Source organism: Myotis yumanensis, unplaced genomic scaffold (genome assembly GCF_028538775.1).
Source record: "Myotis yumanensis isolate MYYU_CA2020_CCGP unplaced genomic scaffold, mMyoYum1.0.hap1 SCAF_14, whole genome shotgun sequence".
NCBI classification, from domain to species: Eukaryota; Metazoa; Chordata; class Mammalia; order Chiroptera; family Vespertilionidae; genus Myotis; species Myotis yumanensis.
The window spans coordinates 11,955,772-11,968,680 of NW_027223765.1; positions in this window are offsets into that span (position 1 = coordinate 11,955,772).

Sequence of the window (12,909 nt, forward strand, 5' to 3'; positions counted from 1 at the left end):
CTGGTGCAGATGTGTCTGACAACCCAGAAGCTCTTTGAACCCTGCACCATTGGCATTTTTATGGAGGCTTTCTCCTATGGGCATCAATTCTGAACTCTGTTTTTAGCCCCCTCCCCTCTCTGGAGGATGACGGGTGGGACTGAAAATTCCAAGCTTCTAGTCATGGCTCCATCTTTCTGGTTACCAGTCCCCCTCCAGGAGCCACCACTCAGAGTCATCTCAAGGGGCAAACGATGCTCCTAGGGCTCTTAACACTCAGGAAATGACAAGCGTGTTAGGATCTCTGTGCCAGGAACCGGGGATATAGGCCAAAGGCCAATATACATATATGTTTCTATTATCTCACAAGTACTATTTGACTTTTTAGAATGTGTATATATTACTTTAATAAAATAAAAATCAAAGGGGGGAAATAGGAGATATCTGTAATTATATCAACAAAGAAAAAATTAAATTAAAAAGCCAGGACTGGCTGAGATCATGAGATAGACAGAGAAAAAAAGAACTCTAGTATCTGAGTCCAGGGTCCCTCCACTGTTCAGAGGTCAGGCAGATGAAGAGGAGCCGGCAAAGGAGACAGAAGGAGCAGCCAGAACTGTAAGAGGAGAACCATAAGGGAGTAGCGTCTTGGAAGCTAAGTGGAGAAACCATTTCCAAAAGGACAATGATAAAGCGTGCCAAGTGCTGTTAGTTAAAATGAAAATTGATCATTAAATTTGATAAGAGCCATCTTGGTGGAGTGAAAGCCTGATCTAAGTGGGTTCTAGAGAGTATGCGAGGATGAGAAGTAAAAATGGCAAGAACAGCAATTCTCCGTAGGAACAGGTTGGGCATTGGTGTTTCAAGAGGGAGTTTTGTGCGTATAAGTGTGAGCCTCTCTGTATAATTTTAAATGAAAATATTTGAATGTCGATGAAAATGACCTTCTTTGTTATAGGCCAGGGTATATGATTTATAGCCATGTTCCCTAAAATAAACTCTTTTGAGTCAGACAACATTAATCTTTTAATATGATCCTGGCTTCAATCTGCTAAATTTTAAGATTGTTGCGTCCATGTATAGTATAGGTGTGGAAAACTAACTTAGTTTTACCAAGAAACTTGGAAAACTATTTCTTATTTTCTATGTCCAAAAGACACACAAAGGAAATTCTCATCCCTTAAAATTCTCATTAAATTGTCTGGATTAAGTGAGAAAACATGCTTAAGAGGATCAAACAAACTTGGGTTCTACTCCGGTTCTTTCCCAATAAGTGAAATAAAAAAAGCTATATAACCCAAGGCAACTTACTGTACTTCCTTTTTTTCAATATATATTTGTATTGATTTTAGAGAGGAAAGGAGAGAGAGAGAGAGATAAAAACATCAATGATGAGAGAGAATCATTGATCTCTGGCCTCCTGCACACCCCGCACTGGGGACCCAGTCTACAACTGGATATGTGCCCTGCCCAGGAATCGAACCATGACCTCCAGGTTGATAGGTCGATGCTCAACCACTGAGCTACGCTGGCCGGGCAACTTACTTTATTTCTTTAAACCTAATTTCCTTCTCTGTAAAATGGTGATAGTAATAATAATACCTATCTCATATTATTGTTGAAGATTTAATAAGATAAACTTATAAAGTGTTTAGGATGGCACTTAAATATAGCTAGATGTTTAGCAAGGCTAATACATATAGTTATTATCATTAATAATTATTTTTAAATATTTTTTCCCTAATTCTTTTGTTAGTTACTGACCTACCGTTTTCTGTTGCTTCTTGGGTTAATTTTTGCAGAAAGGTCATTGGTTTTATCAGGTTAGGATAATTTGATTTTGTTATCAGGTTGGGAATTTTAGCTCAGTTATAAAAAGCAGGCTACAGCTAGCAGACAGGAAGAAAATGAGGCCAAAGGCATAAAAGGGGAAATCTGATGAACCAGAGTCCGCAGAGAGATGGGAGAGGGGAGGCCAAGTACACAGATTGATGCGTTGAACAAAAAGGAACAACAGCTGCTGAGGCCGGCAGTAAGGGATGGATTGGTGTTAAATATGGAGAGAGGGAGGAAAGAAAGAGGAGGAGTTTTGTGTGATATGTACACTTTAATTATTTAACAAAAAGACTTAAATTACATTTTATCGTCTCAAACACTGTGAAAAAAATTTCTCTACACTACATTAACATCACACCATAGAATTGTATTTTAAAGTATTCAGTTGTGACTGATATAAAAAAACTGAAATGTGAGCCCTTCCTAGAAGAAGTAATGTGGAAAAATATACAGAAGACTGTAGAACACATTGAGAGAAAATAAAAACCAAATTCATGAGCATGAACCAAAGCATTTCAGCAAAGCACATCATCTCCTGGGTGTTTTTATGATATAGACAGAAGTTCTATAGAATCACAAAATAGCTCCCCTCAACATGGTCAGATTATATTTATTAAATAAATCATTTTACTCACAAAAATGCTTACCGAATAGACATGGGGGGGGGGTTAATTATAAACGAGTACAAAAAAAATTTAAAAGCAAGAGAAAACATATTAATTCATAACAGTATGTCCTGGATAAGATGGCCAAATCTAAGATTTTCTTGTGCTTAGATTACCAAGCATTGAAGGATCATATCTGCTATTTTTTTAAAAGGCATATAACAAGAATATATCAGCTAAATAAGAGCTGGAGAATAATTTCTTGTTATGTATAAGTGATGGTATAGTTCATATGTTATATATGTTATATAATAAGAGTATCTTTACTAAATGTTAACTAGGGAATAATTGCTCTTTATGTAAGGTTAAGTTCTTTATTTTAATGTTTTTATTGATTTTTAGAGAGAGACATCAATGTGAGAGTATAACATTCATTGGTTGCCACCTGTATGCCCCTGGCCCAGGATCAAGCCCAACCAACTCAGCCACACAGGGCAGGGCTGTATGTAAGTTTTTATTAGTTTTATCATTGTCTGTGATAAGCAAGAAGATGAGCAGTTAACCAGTGAAATAAATGGATAAAAGATGGAGAAATTTTGTATAATTTAGAAAGCCAACCCTTTCCCTTTCACTTAAGAGTAGGACTTTTAAAACCCAAATTATAAGTATTTGTTAAGTCTACTTATTTTCCATGTGTAGGGTAGTCTAAATGACAGTCAACACACATCAAACCTTAAAAGTAATTTTAGAAAAATGTCCTGTATAGTGGAAAAGGTATAGGATAAGAAGACAGGCAGCCTGCCTGACGTTGCTCAGTGGTTGAGTATCAACCTATGAACCACGAAGTCACGGTTTAATTCCTGGTCAGGGCACATGCCTGGTTTGTGAGTTTAATCCCCAGTGGGGGGCATGCAGGGGGCAGCTGATCAATAATTCTCTCTCATCACTGTTGTCTCTCTCTCTCTCTCTCCCTCACCTCTCCCTCCCTCCTTCCCACTGTTTCTGAAAAGCAAGGGGGGCAGGGGGAGTAAATACTCTGAAGAGATGCCTTTAACAGTGAAGCTGCTTATAAAGACAGAGTGTTTATGCATACATAAAGGTGCTCAACAATTTATTGAATGAGTAATGATTTATTCTTTTTGTTTGTTTGTTTGTTTGTTTTAAATATTTTATTGATTTCTTACAGAGAGGAAGGGAGAGGGATAGAGAGTTAGAAACATCGATGAGAGAGAAACATCGATCAGCTGCCTCTTGCACACTCCCTACTGGGGATGTGCCCGCAACCAAGGTACATGCCCTTGACTGGAATCGAACCTGGGACCTTTCAGTCCACAGGCCAACGCTCTATCCACTGAGCCAAACCGGTCAGGGCTGAGTAATGATTTATTCTTACAACCCAAAAAGGAAAACAAACAAATGAATTCACCACCTTCTTTTTTCTGAGCTTGGACATTGGTTGGTTATCTTTCACCGTGCAGCCATCTGTGTCTTTTACAGATGATGGTCAGCAGAAGTAAGGAAGATGGTCATACACCTGGGCACCTAGGACAGGGGTGAGACAATTGATGACTACAGGTTTCCATGCTGAAGGGAGACAAAAGGAGGATATGGCAGACGTCTCCAAAGTACCTGGGAACGTGGGTCTTGGGATACAGTAATCAAGGGAAAGGGGTCTTTGGAGGATACAAGGAACATCACAGCCAAGAGATAATACCTGAAAATATACAGCCAGCCTATCATTTCCTCCTTATTAATGCGATAGATGTAAGGTCAGGATATCTTAGGATTTCAGCAGAAGCACCCCATTTTTCATCTCTACAACTCCAATCCTCATTTGCAGGAAGATGTGGGGACCTATCCCCAATCTCAGACCCATGGAGATTATAGTTATTGCACAGAGCATCTCCAGCTAAAGTCAGTCAGCCTGTAGAGGCACTAGAAATGGAATGACCAGTCTCCCAAAAAGCCTCCGTCTTGGGAATGATGCCGATAGTTCTCATCCATCCACAGATGGTGCTTAACATATACTTTCAGAGGAATCAATAAGAGAATGAATGTAAGTGTCCACAAGTGAATTGAAGCTTTGAAAATATTTGGTGAGAGATTGAATCAACCAGTAATATGTAATATGGATTTATTCAGTGTATCAGCATAATGCTATCCCATTTAGACCTTGCTGCTGTGCCCTGCTCTGTAATGGAGATGGACACCTTGGGGAAAGGCAAAAAGTTTCCCTGGGAAGTTTACAGACTGGCACAATGTTCTTTCTATGGAATTCTAGCCCCAAAACAAGGAAGTTCGTTAATGGTTTAGAAGACACCATTCCCTAGTCAGTAGACAAATCAACAAATCAACAAATAAACAAATGAATTCACCAGCTTTTTCTTTTCTGAGCGTGGGAATGGTGTCTTCTGACTAGGGAATGGTGTCTTCTAAACAATTTAGTGTCTATCAACTCCAGCAGCCATAAAGAATAATTGCTGAACCCCTAAAGAAAGGGCTATCTTGTTTGTCTCATTCCCTGGTAACACATAGAGACACTCAGCAAACATTTTTTTTAATGAATAAATGTTATGACAACTACATTATCTGCTCTGCCAGTGCAAGCTCCATAACCAGTGAACCAGAATTTAAACTGGACTATAAAGCTCTTAAACGAGATACATGGTAGCTTATGTGAAAAGGAGGTAAAAACATGAACCAAACTAGGAATATATATTTGACAGTAAACTGTTTTAAGAATTGTTAGCTAATGACAAACCAAGTTGCAATAATGAATGAAGTTTATTGCCCAAGACATTACCAAGTTAGGACAGAGAAGATGTGGTTCAACCAGTTACAGGAGCTTTGAAGTAAACCACTTCATCCTGGCCCCAGGTAAAATTGTGAAACTGGCTTGATCTGTCTGCATGGCCCCTAGACTTCCCTCTCTCCTTCAACCCTTTTTGTAGGCTAACAATGCCCTCAAGTTTTCTTCACTGTCCCCTTAACCTTTTTTTATATTACAAGGAAAATACAATGGTAGTAGGTTAAAATGATCTCCAAAGATACCCCTAATCCATGTATTTCAGTGGCCTCAGGGAAACTTTCCCAAGCTCTAGACAATGAGTGGCACCACAATGAGAAAACAGGAGGCATGGGAGAGACTAGCTTAGTAGAGAGCGAAGTTGGGGAATGGAGAGAGTTCCCAAGGCTGAGGGAAGCTTATGGTTTGGTGAGGTCAGTGGTATGACCTATGCTTAGCTCTTCAGAATTCCTGGGAGAGGTGTCATACAAGCTTAACTGTAAAGCATTGTGGCAACTCTCTACCTAAAAACCCTGAATGTGGCAACTGGCTAAAGACCCTGGAATTGGCCGTCATTGTCCTTCTCTGGTATGACCTTTGGCCTCACCTCTCTTAAGCTTTTATGAACCAGGGAGAAATCTACATTGCCTTCCTTGTAGGATAGTGCAGTGCGGAAGCTCAAAGAAGTCCCAGGATATGAATGCAGTCTAGTAGTTAAAGAGGATAAGACAGAGAGGGTTAACCACTCATTATTGGAGACCAAGGCATCTTTTTCTTCAAGATGGAACTAGTTTTACTGATTTTTATGATTGTACAGATAACACATGCTGATTGCAAAAATTCAGGAAATAGAGAAAAGTATAACCTAATCTCTTTATATCATTTTAATAGCACTAATCAATAACCACCTCCTATGAGCTGACTGATTATATAGGGATAAGGTCGAAAGGCTGCATGCAAGGGGGAAGAGGAGAGATGGCCTCAGGGTCTGTGGTTGTGTCTCTCCTTCCAAGATCTTGAAGTCCAATAAGAAGGTAGTTAATTTTCAATGGTGTTAAAACTGGAGAAGGGATCCGCATTCCTGAGGCAAACTTCCAAAGGCACAGCAATCAAATCAAAGTGCATCCTGTCCTTTGTCCTCAAAATGCATTTTCTTTTCTGAGCAATGGGTCCATCCATGTTCTGAGATGTCTCATATCTTTTTAGAGCTCTGTTTTTCTTTTTGCAGCACATCCTCCAGTTTCCCAGGGTCTGTAAGAAAACCTCTTATCCATAGTTAGTAAGGTGAATAATCATTAAACATCTGTGGTCCTATTTTTATTGTATGACCTTCCCTCCTATCATTTTGAGATAACTTTTGTATGTGATGTGAGGTAGGGATCCAACTTTATTTTTTTGCCTATGGATGGCCAACTGTCCCAGCACCAGTTGTTGAAAACTATTGCTTCCCCATTGAATGGTCTTGGCATTCTTGTTAAATTGTAATTGACCAAAGATATATAGGATTACTTCTGGAATCTCAATCCTATCCATTAGTCTATATTTCTATTCTTATGCCAGAACCATACTATCATGATTGCTGTTGCTTTGTAGTAAGTTTTTAAATTGAGAATTGTGAATTCTGCAACTTTGTTCTTCTTTCTAGAGATTGTTTTGTCTGTCCTGGGCCCCTTGAAATTTCAATGAATTTTAAAACGAGTGTGTCCATTTCTTAAGAAAAAAACACAATTAGAATTTTGATAGGATTGCATTGAGTTTGTTGATCAATTTGAGAAGTAGAAAAACAAACTTTCAGACAAATTTTATTCTAGTTTAATAGGTTGTGGTAGACTGTTTGCAAAGGTGGCCATAATTATTCTTTTCTCCATATCTCTGGATAGATGCTATGTTTGTTGAGCTCCTCCAATGAAATGGTGGAGTCTATTTCCCATCCCTTGAATTGAGGTTGGCCTTGTGACTTACTCTGACCAAAATGACTGAGGCAAGAGTGATATTGTGCTAGTTCCAAGACTAGGCTTAAAGATGCCTTGCACAATTCTCATTCTACTCCATGTAAACAAGCTCAGGCTAACCTGCTGGAAAATGAGAGACCACATGGAGCAGAGACAAGCCACCTAAGCTGAGCCAACCTAGAAGGAAGCATAGATATGACAGACAATCCAGCTGAGGTCGCTGAAGCCTGCCCCAAATCAACAGAACTGCCAAGGATATCCAAAGACTCAAGAGCAATTTTTTAAAGAAGGTTGTTATTTTAATACACTTAGTTATGGAGTGCCTTTTATATAGCAATAAATAACTATTACGTAGGCAAACTAAAAAGTCCACAAAATGTCCTCTTAATGGATGAACAAAATGTGGTATGTATGTACAATGGAATGTTATTCAGCCTTAATACGAAATGAAATTCTGATACATGACAATGAACCTTGGAAACATTATGTTTGGTGAGATAAGCCCGACACCAAAGAACAAAGGTTGTATGATTCCTGTTGTATGAGTTACCTAGAATAGGCAAATCCACAAAGAGACAAAGTATAATAGGGGTTACCAGGAGCTGGGGAGTTATTGTTTAATGATTAGATTATTTGTATTTGGGAAGATGAAAATGTTCTTGAAATAGATAGTGGTGATAGTTCCACAACGTTGTGAATGCACTTAATGCCGCTGAGTTGTACACTTTTTTTTTTTTAAATATATCTTTATTGATTTCAGAGAGGAAGGGAGAGGGAGAGAGAGATAGAAACATCAATGATGAGAGAGAATCATTGATTGGCTGCCTCTGGCATGCCCCCCACTAGGGACTGAGCCCGCAACCCGGGCATGTGCCCTTGACTGGAATCGAACCTGGGACCCTTCAGTCTGCAGGCTGACGCTCTATCCATTGAGCCAAACCAGCTAGAGCGAGTTGTACACTTTTAAGTGGTTAAAACTATAAATGTTATGTATAATTTACCACAATTTAAAAAATATGTTCTCTTTGAATTTTAAATATGTCTAGTCAACTCATTTATCTGGATGGACTTTCCAGAGTGTATGGGAAATAAAAACCCACTTTCACACATTAGCCGTCAGAGCAGCTCTGTGAATTCTCTTCATTGGTCCCATGCCTGGCCCTAGCTGTTTGCCCTATTACAGTGCCAATTAGCTCTGTAATAGGGCTACTACTTTCACACCTTGCAGTTGATAACAGGATTCCACTTCTTGGGTTTGGCCTTTGGTATTTCCCAGCACAGGACTCAGACTCTGGCTACCATCTTTTGCATTTCTGGCCCTATTGGAAAACACCTTGCTTCCCCTGCCTGCTTCCTACAACCCAAACCGATAGGCTTTTCAGATAAAATACTTGCACTATTTGAGATCTACTTATACTAAAATGTTTTTATCTGAAGTTCAAGTTTAACTAGATAGTCTGTATTTTAACTTGTTAAATTTGGCAACCTTGGCCCCATGGGCTCTGCCAATGGGATTTTTGAGGGAAATGCACCTGGAAAAATATATGACTAATTTTTATTTTTATTCTTTTTACTGGTGAAGCCATTTTTCAAAGTACTGCCTATGGCAGTATGTCAAGTACTTCAGCAGCCAGGCTAATAGTCATAAGCCAGATTTAAATACATACAACCCTGCCTTCAAGAGAGAAGATGATGCACAATGATTCTGGTAGCATTTCCACTAGGATTTATGTCATCCAATGTATTATTTTATAGCAAGCTACTCTGTGTGTGTATTTAACACATAAATTTACACTGTTAGTTTACACTGAAAATGCATATTTTCTCGAATTATTTAAAAGGCATGATTCTCATATGAATAGTGAGCATGTCCAAGTTTTAACTCATCAGTGAAGGAACCAGAGGACAGAAAAAAAGAGTTTTATAAGGATAAGAGAACCTTATAACAGGAGAGAACTGGGACATAAGTATCAGTAGGAAAAGGAATGCTGAAATCAGATTGTTGAGTTAGATGTGGAAGTGGTTTATACCCTAGAAGGCATAAACCATAACCTTTAGGTTATCTTCTTTACAGAGGGGGTGGGGAGGATCATACCTTACCAGTTTCTATAAGCTAACATCTAATTTGGTAGAGTTGTGAGAATCTATTGCTAATCAATTGCTAGCAAAACAAGTTACATTTCTGAGAGAGAATGACCCTCAGATGAGTCTATTAGAAAATGCTCTAAGCCTGGCCGGTATGGTTCAGTGGTTGAGCATTGACCTATGAACTAGGAGGTTATGGTTCAATACCTGGTCAGGGCACATGCCTGGGTTGCAGGCTCAATCCCTAGTGTGGGGCTTGCAGGAGGCAACTGATCAATGATTTTTCTCAACATCACTGATGTGTGTGTGTCTCTCTCTCACTCCATTCTTCTCTGAAATCAATTGTGTGTGTGTGTGTGTGTGTGTGTGTGTTCTAATATATTAAAAGGTCACTTAAAATCATCTTTTGCCTTTTGTCCAATTTTTGATAATTTTTTTGTACAACATATACGACATTCATAACTACATTTGGTAGGAAAAATAAAGAATAGAGACTAAATAATATGGTTGGTCACCCTAACATTCTGTTCGGGGATGAGTCTGGGATGAGAGACAAAAAAAACTGCTGTTACATTTGTATCCTGGAGACTCTCATCAATGATTATGAGTCCCGTGTTTAAAGTTGTGGATTTTTCGAACAGAAGGTCACCTACATGCAAGCCAACTATTTCATGTGGCGCTCGTCCAGAAAAACACAATGTGTTCCAATACTGGTGGAAAAATTGACTAACATGATTTCAAGTTGGAGTCTTGCTAAGGATTTCTAAGGCTTTCTGCTTAAATTTTGGTGTTCATGCTGATTTTAGAATCTAGACAAACCACAAAAAGAGGTCCCTATTGGGTCCAGATCCCTCTTTCTAACTGATTACTAATTCCTTAGAGCTGATACCTTTTCTAGAAATTTGCTTTTGGCCATTAGGAGCCACCTCTCCTGAGAAGATACTCCCTCCTGCTGCCCACAGCTCACAGCCAGTTGCTGACTGATAAGGATACAAAGGCCTGAATCTTTGTCTCATGGAATGACCAACATTATGGTGAAATTCACGTTCCAGAGCTCCTCAAGGTATCAGGCAGAAGCCAGATCCAGCCAAGATACATTCTTGCTTGGTTTTTAATCCCCACCCTAACCTTCTTACCTCATTCCTCTTTTCCTAAAAGCACACACTCGAGAATCCCTGTCTCAGGCTCTGAGTCTTGGGAACCTGACACTAAAACAGAAGTATGAAAAATAAGCTTCCTTCCTGCATCTTTCCTTCAGGTTACCAGTTCACTCATGAAAGATAACCAAAATTGCCAGGGTCTTGGGTAAACTTAGAAAAAATTTTTTTAAAGTTTATGTGTGTATGTGTGTGTGTGTGTGTATTTATATATGTATATATATATATATAATATCCTATATAATAAAAAGCTAATATGCAAATTGACCAAGCGGTGGAACGACTGGTCACTATGATGCACACTGACCACCAGGGGGCAGATGCTCAACGCAGGAGCTGCCCCCTTGTGGTCAGTGCATTCCCACTGGGGGAGTGTCGCTCAGTCAGAAGCCCTGAGTCAGGCTCACGGCTAGCAAGCACAGCGGCAGTGGCAGGAGCCTCTCCCGCCTCTGCTGCAGTGCGGGGAGCAGACCTAAGCCAGCAGTCGGATAACCCCTGAGGGCTCCCGGACTGCGAGAGGGCACAGGCTAGGCTGACGGACCACACCCCCCCCCCCCCCCCAGTGCATGAATTTAGTGCACCGGGCCTCTAGTGTAAATATAAAAATCACTATATTAAATAAGTGTTTCTGTAGGTTTACTTTTGTGTTATATAAATAAATGGTATTCTACACTATCACTGTTTTGCTTTTTGCCTTATTTGATAATGGATCTTGGAGATGGTTCTTAACCAATGCATACAGTGCTGCTTCTTTTGTAAAAGCTCTTGAGTATTCTGTTGTAAATATCTACTGTCATTAGAATATTGGTCCCCTAATTATGGCTATGTACATTGTTTCCAATGTTTAAATATTAAATAAACAAACATAGCGATGCTATAGTGAATCTTTGTTTGTATGAAATATCATAAATTATGAATATGTTTGTAGGATAATTTCCTATTAGTGGAAATCCTGGGTCAAAGGGTACATGCATTTGTATTTTGGGCAGATATTGCTAATGTGCTTCCCACAGACATTGAATCAATTTTCACTACCACTGAAAATATATGGTAGTGGCTGTTTCTCCAACCCTCACCAATATGATGCCATATGTTTTTGTTTTTGTTTTTGTGTTTTTTTAGCCACTTGTTTTATGTTTGCCAATCTGATGTGTAAAAAAGGTTATAATGAATGAGATTATGCATGTATTTATATGTTTAAAAGTCTCTTTCATTTTCTTTTTCTGTGTACTATTTAAGTTCTTTGTCACTTTTACATTGGATTTTGGCTGTTTATTATTAACTTATATATACTCTATAGATAACTCTGTGATATGTTATAAATATTTTTTCAAGTTTGTCATTATCTTTTTGTTTATGGAGTTTCAGGGCTACGAAGAATTCTTCCTTTTCTTTAGGTAGTTAACTATATAAGCCTATTGTTTATGGTTTCTCGATTGTTTTATGGTACTGAAGCAAGTTCTTCCCTGGTCCAAGATTATTTAGGAAACTAGAGGCCTGATGCATGAAATTCATGCAAAAGTAGGCCTTCCTTCCCCTGGCTGCCAGCACCAGCTTCCCTCTGGCACCCAAGACCTGAGCTTCTCTCACAGCCCTGGCTTTTGTCCAGAAGGCCGTCCAGAAGGTCATCTGGTCTAATTAGCGTGTTATGCTTTTATTATTATAGATTCTCCCATATTTTCTTCTGATACTTATATGAGTTTATTTCTCCTCCTCCCTCCGCTTAATCTAATGCATCTGTAATTTGTTTTGGTGTAAAAGGAGAAGCAGTAATCCAGCTCCCTTTTTTTATAGATGGCTAGCCAGTTATCTCAATAGAAATGTATTGAATAATCCACCTTATTATTTTTATTTTATTAATAGCTATTATATAAAATGGATGTTAGATTTCATCAAATTCTTTTCAGCACTTGTGGAGATGATTATATGATTATCTTACTTTTTCTCTAGTAAATGGTGAATTATTGAACAATCCTGGCATTCTTGAAGTAAATACCACTTAGTAAAGTTGTGTTATCATTTCAATGTATGCCTCAATTCTGTTGGCAAATATGCTATCTGGCATTTTAATGTAAATATTCATAAGTGATATTGTGTATAGTTTAATTTTTTGGCATTATCTTTGTTGTTGCATTCACTCATAAAAAGCTTAGAAGTCTTTTCCCTTCATGCTTTAGAACATAGAAGCACACACAAAGGCTTTATTTCTTAAGGATTTGGTAGAAGTTTTCAGTGAAAATGATTGTGCTAAGATATGTTTGAGGAAGTTGCTCTTTAATATTTTACCACATATTTGTATGTTTTCTATGTACTTGGAGGTCAGTTTTGGTAACTCCTCATTTGAACAAGGTTCCCAAATTTATCATGATATACATGGCAGTCTCTCCTGAATCTTTTAATTTCTCCTGTATCTAAATTTAACTCCCTCATATAAATTCTTATTTTGTGTATTTATGATTTTACTCTTTTAAGCTCAGTTAAATTAAACAACAGTTTATCTTGTTTTATTT